At 47.9% G+C, this 8176-nt stretch overlaps 1 long non-coding RNA gene across 1 annotated transcript in view; it reads right to left on the bottom strand.

Annotated features, from left to right (window-relative positions):
* Nucleotides 1-7702, bottom strand: part of LOC142570978 (uncharacterized) — a 157119-nt gene extending 149417 nt beyond the window's left edge. The window contains exon 1 of the long non-coding RNA XR_012825729.1: nt 6300-7702. This is a non-coding gene — a long non-coding RNA (uncharacterized LOC142570978). The remainder of the gene's footprint in view (nt 1-6299) is intronic.
* Between the last annotated feature and the right edge of the window lie 474 nt (nt 7703-8176).

Here is an 8176-nt window from a genome sequence, read left to right on the forward strand (position 1 = left end):
CCTCCGCCTCTCTAACTTTGTGTTTGATGGTCATTGTTGCCAATTTGTTTTCTTCTTAACATGCTGCGCCGTCTAGCGGTGCCAGCGCAAATTCCACGTGTAGTCTCCGAGATACGTGGTGCACCGCTGCTTGGGAGCGCTGACAATTGGTCCTTCGCAGCCCACATGCATTTGTAGCCCAGCTTGCGAAAGCGTGAGATTACTTTGCTAAATGATTCCATGCGACCCGGATCTCATACCACCCGACACTGGAGAAATTTAAAAGCTTTTTTAAGGGGGTCGCACATACCCATTCTGTGGGTTCGACCAAGAGCAACAACATGCCCAGTGGTGCATACATAGTTGTACATACCCGCTTGTCTGAGTAATTGTCTACCTGGGTACAGGCCCAATTGCGTCAAGACAGTAGGTCAATTAGTCTATTTGGGCACAGGCCCAGCTGCGCATCCTGTGGTCAAAGGTGTGGCGTGAAAAAGGTTACGTGCAAACATACCGCAAATTGGGTAAAGTTCCAAAAGAATGCCAATCCCATTTTAAGGAATCCTTTCCAGATGTATGTCAATCTGACAACTGACAAATCAAAGGCAGCCGCTTGTATACGCGAATTATCGCACCCTTCGGGAGTACTACTGGTCCGTGTATCGGTACGCAGCCTCACTAAAATGCAGCAAATGCTGCTGTGTTAGAGCGCGGTCGTGGTAGGCAGTTCTTATAGTGGAGGCTCCCACCCAGGTGGCCTTGCAGCAGCAAGGCTTCTTTGTTCACCACCGCAGCGGTGCAAACTTCTGAGTGACCTAGAACGTGGAGACCGTATACGGTGAGGTGAAACACAAAAATTACAGAGTACGGGCTAAAGAATAAAGAAAGGGTCATCCAAGTAACAACACTAAACAAGGCGAAGCTGACGTACATGGCGATTCATATTGATCGTATCTTTCTATTGCGTTTCTTTTTCATGCTAATTATTCCCTTATTTTTATACTATTCGCATAATAGTTCACGCGCAATTACATCGACCTTGTTTTCTTTCATTTCGGCACCTTTTTTCTGGCTGCTGCTAACCCTGAGTATAAGCCGCTCAGTGTGCGGCAAGACATAGAACGATTCTTGTTCCCTCGCACGCCTGCTACGCGAATGCGGTCATGATGTTACCATCCACTGGGTCCCTGCGCACTGCGGTATCCCCGGAAACGAGAAGGCTCAAAGACTGGCGCGCGCTCATCTCTCTACCGCGCTAGTCAGAGCCTCCGATACTCCTTATCCTCTCCCGAGGTAGCAGACCCGATGGCAGACAAGCATGCGACCAAACAACGACATGCCGCGTACCTCACCGCAGTGGGCAATCCACTCTCTATACCTCTCTTCCACTGAAGGCATTTACACGGCGAGAGTCAGTCTTGCTTCGGAGAGTTCAGACAGGCACACTCCTTAATTCTCACTTGTTGAACCGCTTCCACAGGGGTGGCACACCGCCACCCGTAAGTGGGTTCTGTTCCATGTGCACATGTCGTGCTGATCTCAACCACCTTTGTTGGGAGTGCCCCCTCTACATCCCACCAAGGCTTCGTGCCCTGACCACCACACAGAGGGGACTCTGGCCTTCTTCTCTCCGTACTTGGGCTTGCCCGGATACCACGTCTCCTGACCATGCCATCGAGCTCTGGCGAGCACTGCTGTTGTTCCTCCAAGACCCGGCGGCACCACCCGTCGTTGATCGGCTCCGCGACAGCCACAAGCGTCATGCGGCCTCCACTTAGCTGCCTCCAGGACGTTCGTTAATGAAACGGAGGCAGCCTTACCCTACCCCTTTTGCAAAAACACCCCTCCCCTTTCCACCGCAACGTCTTCGGCGCATTTTAATGTGGAATAAACGTGGTTTCATTCATTCATTCGGCGTTCGCAGGCACTGGCAAGCCACGCTTCTTGTCTCGGAAGCCAGGCGAGGACTTCTAGGCAGTGCCACTAGATGGCCCAGTGTGTCCAGAAAGAAGTGCCAGAGAGAAGCCCGTTAGCCGCACGACGCGTTTCTTCGCGTTCGCAGACACCGGCATGGCCTGCATTTTGGAGGCCACGAGCAGGGTTCTCAGACGCGGTGCCAGATGACAATGCGTGTTCTTAGAGAAGCGCGAAAGAGGAGTCCCGCTGCAGTACCAGCTCGTTTCGAAGGTGGCAGTACGTTTTATCGCTGGCACGTGCTAACTTGATGTAGCGAACAAACCCGAACGAGGACGAAATGGGCTCCAAAGGGGGTTATTAAAGCTATGTGCATAGTGGTAAAACCACTAAACTACCATATTAGGCAGGCACTAGCATCCATTTGGACGCCGTCAGTATTCTTACCGACTATAACGCATGTTCGAGCAAAAAAAATTACAGACGAAACCAAAATGACACTTTTTCACCAAGCTTCATATAGCAGTGGCGCACATAAAGATTTTGCAGTCATCCATTAGTAAAAACACTTACATTTCGCAAAAAAAATTTGCGAGAATTCCACACATTCTGTGAAGCTTGACCAGCAAAAGAACATTCACCGATGGTACGATACTCCCTAATGCGAAATTTGAGTGCAGCTGTATACGTGTTTTCGCAATATATTGGCTGTTGTGGACAATCTGCCTCGTGCGGCACGTTGCAAATGGAGCGAATTGTGGCGCTACTACCTCTCAAACTGGGAGATCGCGAGAGGCAGAGCGTGGATGACGCGTGGCCGCGACTTACAGCAGCCGCCGCAGACAAACCTTCGCTCATTCAGCACTTTGTTTTTATATATGGTATCGGCGGCGTCCTCGGTGAACAGACGACGTGGGCTACACTGGCGCCATCTCGTAGCCATCGTCCCTGCAAAGTCCGTCTTGCGCGGCACTATATGCTTTTCTTCTCACGCTTTCGCCACACTCTCCTCCTCTGCTTTCCCCCTTATGGTTAAGCTGCACCCTCCTCTTCCGCTTTCCTTCTCGGGCACTCTTCGCTATCACCGTCTTTCGCTCGGTTAGGAGGACTCCGAAGCACGACGCCGACGCCGACGCTTGCCGCAGGAACAGGCGCCTAAGAGCTGCATTTTAAAACATTTTCATTGTGTTTAAATTTCAGTATTTTATTCATCTGATAAACTCGCCGGGCTGGTGCGTTCCATATATAATAAAATTCGGATGTCCTAAAAATGTAGTGATCTGATTGCAGGCGCAAAATAAACGCCTCAAGCTGTCCGGTTCGTACTTAAAATATGAAGTAGGCATAATAACGTAAGGAGAATGTCATTATAAACAAAACTGCAGCTTCTCGAGGTGGTGGTGCCATCTAGTGGCATTTCTGCGCATCGGCAACTGTGAATGCAATTGTGGCGCTCATAGCAAGGAGACGATAAAGTTACTGTTTATGGCTCCCGCAGGGAGCCATATAATCTGCTAGACACCATAACTCTAGACGGCATCATGCGTTTAGGTCAGGTATGCTCACAATGAACACGCCTTGCATCCTATAGTCAACACGGCAGTGGTGCGAAATAAAATGACGCGTCCAGGACAGGCACGTAACGCGCGGAATTTGAGCATCTTGTTTAGACCAGTGTCGTTCGCCAATGTTGAAAGCGCCTTCCTGGCGCAGGACCCACAAGAGGCCATTGGTCGTGGCCCAGTCGCATTTCCTACTTCAAAGTATACATTTCATGTGATCATATCCTCATAGTTTCAAACAAGAAACGTATTCTGTTGGCCACGCTCAGACGAATGTGGTTCAAACATACATGAGCACGCCTGTGAAGGCCACAAGCCGTGCAGAAATTTCATGTAGGGTCTTAAACGTATAAGCATGCACTGCATCTCCGGATGGGTCTAGATAGCACATAGAGTGAGCAGTTTGAGCGCCGCGGACAATGCGCGTGAATCGCTGTGCGATACCGCTGCTCGAATTGTCCTCATTCATGCAAAATCTTAGCATCGCCGAAACCCTGAGGTAACTAAGCTGGGTTTTCCTTCAGTTTTGATTGCGATGCGATCATTGTTATTTACCATAAACTTATTGAAATATTTGACGACACGAAGAGCTCGTGAGTGGAAAAACAAATGTGGCCTCGCCAATCGCCTTTCGTTTGCGCATTATTTTTGGAAAACCACGCATTCTTTCACAATGACGCTAACTTACTTACGATTCAGCTCAATATTTGCATCTGCCATTTATTTCATACGTTTTTCGCATTTGTCTGCGTGTTTTCTTTATTTTTTCAGTTTTTCCGCTTCTTCTGTCACTTATTTGAACGATTACAGCGCATGGGCCCAGTTATCGTACGCAACCTATGGTTTCTCAGAAAGCAATAAGAGAACAGATTGCATCCAAGCAAATTAGGTGCAATTAGCTAGCTTGTCAGATTCTTTTCAAACCTATCGGCTTATGCAAAATGCCGTGCAATTAAAATTTACATGCGAACCACAGGCACAAAGGGTCAGTTATAGAATGATAAGCGCGTCGAACCTTCTCGTCCTGGTTCCTGCAACCACTGTAAGCAGTCGTATATACAATATTTAGTGGCAAATTCATCGACGCGCGTCCCACAAATGTAGGCTCCAGTTGCCGATATGTAAAGCCTGAAGCATCGTCTCATAGATCTGACTGAGGCATAGATTGCTGCCAGCGTGATACTGACGGGGCCGTGCTCGATAATTTTAGCCTTTGGACTAGCCACTTAGCTTCGCAAGCGCGCAATAATGCGTACTTTAAGACATTCTATACAGAATGTAGAGACGCGTGAAAATTGTATGATAACCACCTCAATTTTAGTATAAGTAGTTGATCGTTCATGAAACAGGGCTTTCTGCGCAAAGGAACTTGATAAGGCCTCCAATTGATGTGGTTCTTTAGGAGATGAAATGACCCTACCTTTCTATACATCATCCAGTCACTTGATTCAGCCGGTGGTGGGTACACAAGGTGAAGGTAACGACGCAAGTTGATCGAGAGAACATAGAAAACAACTCCGGCCCATGCAGGTAAAACTTTCTTTTGAATTTAACCGGAATATTCTTGCTCTTTATCTCAGAAGCTAATTATTACATTCAATTCAAAAAGATCGTTTGTGTAATGTATAGGAATATAATTTATATATGGTATTCTAATTGTGGTTGCGTGGAGCCACCGCGAGAGGGCAAGTTGCTAAAGTGGTCTCTTTTTTGTATGTGTGACCTGAGTGAATTAAACTGCGCGTGGTCACGGATATTATCCAGGTTCTCCTGAATATTCTGCGCTGATTATCAATTCAAGCTAGGTATTTTCCTTTCCATCAGTAAAAAAGTAGTAGTTTTTGACGACATTCAGAATGAGTCTTTTATTTTGTTTCTTTGCAGTTGCCTTTCTTCAGTAGTTTTCTTTCAGTGGACTTGAATTGACACTGTTACACAAAAACAGAAAGCAATAAAAGAGTGATTGCCCCATACAGGGTGATGTGAACATTCCTGCATAACGAAGACAAATTTGTCCCACATAACGGGATTTTGGTCCTGTACACAAACGCCATCGGTCGCCAAGTGTCCCGTGGAATCTCCTGTCGGCCTTGAGGTTACCGTTTGGATGAAACATATTTATTGCTGCCTAAATTAGCTGTACGGATTATTAGTGATGGTGATTTTCGCATCTTGAATATTTAACATAAAACTATATAAGCTGTACACTGAAAAGGTAATTCGATGTGCACCGTATAAAAATGGTACAACTGATTACTGCTTTATTGCATTATACTTTAGTATATGTATTCCTTTATTGTATTGGTTGCTGAAATTGATTTCCTTCTTGACGGACTCTCGGCTTTGAATTGTATACAGCTTCCATATTTCCCAGCAGAATAATATCACTGATAATTTTTTTTGCGCTCGCACACCATTTCATAGTCAGTCATATAGCATAATTTTCGTAAACCATAGCTATACCAAAATCAGACCTTTTTTCTTGCGCAGCATGACCTCACTTGCTTCTGCCGCAGATGGGCCGACCTAACTAACGCATAAATCTTAAATTAAATTTTGAGACATTCCAACTAATTTTTCCGGGAATATGCTGAAAATTGTTTCACTTTTCGGTGCCACGAGTATATCTCCCGAAACCTGGTCGACGGGTGCACTGTCTGTGTTGAAGCGAAAAAATAAGTACTGAGAAAACTGAAAGAAGGCTATATTGATTGCGCAACAAAAAATGAATTAAGCAATAGAATATACTTATCTCGCCACAACCTCGAATTTTACTTTTAAAGAATGCGTTTTTTGCACTTACCAAACATAAAAAAAGATTGAAAAGAAAAGAAACCGACTTACCTCGAGTGCAGTTTCAGCTGTCACTTCTTTTTTTCTTTCGCCGTCGCAGATTCCGCTTCCTTCAAGAAGACTGCTGTTCAAGACAACAAATCCCGCACCGACTTCGTTCGTCAGCGCCAAAAACAACGCCGCTCGTAGTGGCCGACACCGCAATCAGTGTTCGGCGCTTTCGTCAAGTCCAGGCACGCACGGTTAGTTCGTGTCCGTTGACAGCATCTCACCAGCCGTCCCACAAAACCAGAGCGCTTTATCAGCTGCTGACTCGTTTCTTCTGAAATTGCTGACTCTTCTTTTTTTTTTTCGCTTAGCAATGAGCTCGGAGTCTCCAGTCACGTTCCTGACTTCCTCGAGATCATCTACTCGGTACAATTCATCCTTCTGCCGGAGTGACAGTTGTGTTCGTGATCAGAATGCGGGATCCATCGCACTGAAGCGCCCTGCGACGCAAAGAGATGAGAATGCAGCACCGATTGAATTCAGTTTCGACAACCAAAGCTTGCGGTGAACAGATGGACGACACATCGCCGCACTACGTCGGGCTGAGAACGAAGGACGACTGGCCGAAGTATTCTAGGTGCCCGATTGATTAAGATACTGAAAGCAGCTTAGGCGTAATAATCGGGATAAACAGAACTGCTGGGTGACTACTTCAAACAAAAAACTAGACACTGATAGCTATGCCTAGTGACAGCTTAGGCAAATTCAGGGTGACTATTACCCACGTTGTTTACGTCTCTCCTGTCTGCAGTTTCGCAAGGGCAGAAGCAGTGGGAAGTAGGCATATGTCAATGTTTTCCAAAGATATAAGGCCCATTCAAAAAAAATTGTTCTGACCTATTAGCGCAGCAAGATGCTCCGGCGTAAACATCTAATTGCGAATAATCCGCTTAATGTCACTTCCAAGCCAGTTGCGCGGCTGGCAGCTGATGAACAGGGTTTCCGATTAATCTTCGGCTGCGTCTGCAAGGTGCGCTCAAGTATCAAGTGTTCCAGCACTTACTTTCTTGCTATTTCTTGGCACCTCGCAATTGGAATTTTTCATCGAAAGTTTCATTCACAGCACAGCTTCCTCACGCCAGGATTTCTCGGCGACCAGGTGCATCTTCCGTGTGCTTCGGAAGCGACACGCAGGGACCGGTGCGTCAAAAGTAGGAGGACGGAAGCGAGGTGGGGATCTGTCGAGTCTTAGCAGTCATGCAAGGTGAGACAATTCCGTGTGGGACGTGGGAAAAAAAAGGGACTTGCGGTTCAAAGTCGGGCGGCAGCGAATGTCGCGTCCAAGAAGTCGACACACTCGGAAGGGGCCGCAGCCCGGCCTCTCGAAGAGCCGCTGCCAACTCGGCGGCACCTCTTCCACTGGCCGGACGACGGGCGAATCGGCACCTCCGCGCTCCGTGACGGGACAGTCGCGACTGCTCCCTACCACGCGCCGGTGGAGCGCGCCACTGACCGGGAACGGCGCGGCTCCCGGCGCTCGCTGCAAGGGCGCGCGGCAGCGGGAGAAAGGGACGCGCGGGATCCCCTCCGGGGTACGGCTGTCACGTGGTTGACCCTCAAACGCGCACACCAGCGCCACGCGCGCGTCGCGATCGCGCATTTAGGACGCGCATCGGTCCAGACGGCGTGGCGCCTTCGAGCGCTGCGGACGTAGCTGGGGCCAGGGGCATCGCTGTATCGAGTTTCAGCTGCAGAGCTGGTTTCGCTTAACTTATTCGCCCGAGTTACGCAGCAAAGTTTCTGGTGGCAGTTTGATGAGCCGCCCGAATTGATACAGGGTGAGTCCCAGCTATCGTGCGCCGAGATTTCCTTAAAAATACTAATGCCACGTAGCTTGAAGAATCGAGGTAATCTTGCTTGACGTCGCTTGGAAAATACTC

This window comes from Dermacentor variabilis, chromosome 2 (assembly GCF_050947875.1).
Source record: "Dermacentor variabilis isolate Ectoservices chromosome 2, ASM5094787v1, whole genome shotgun sequence".
Lineage (NCBI taxonomy): Eukaryota > Metazoa > Arthropoda > Arachnida > Ixodida > Ixodidae > Dermacentor > Dermacentor variabilis.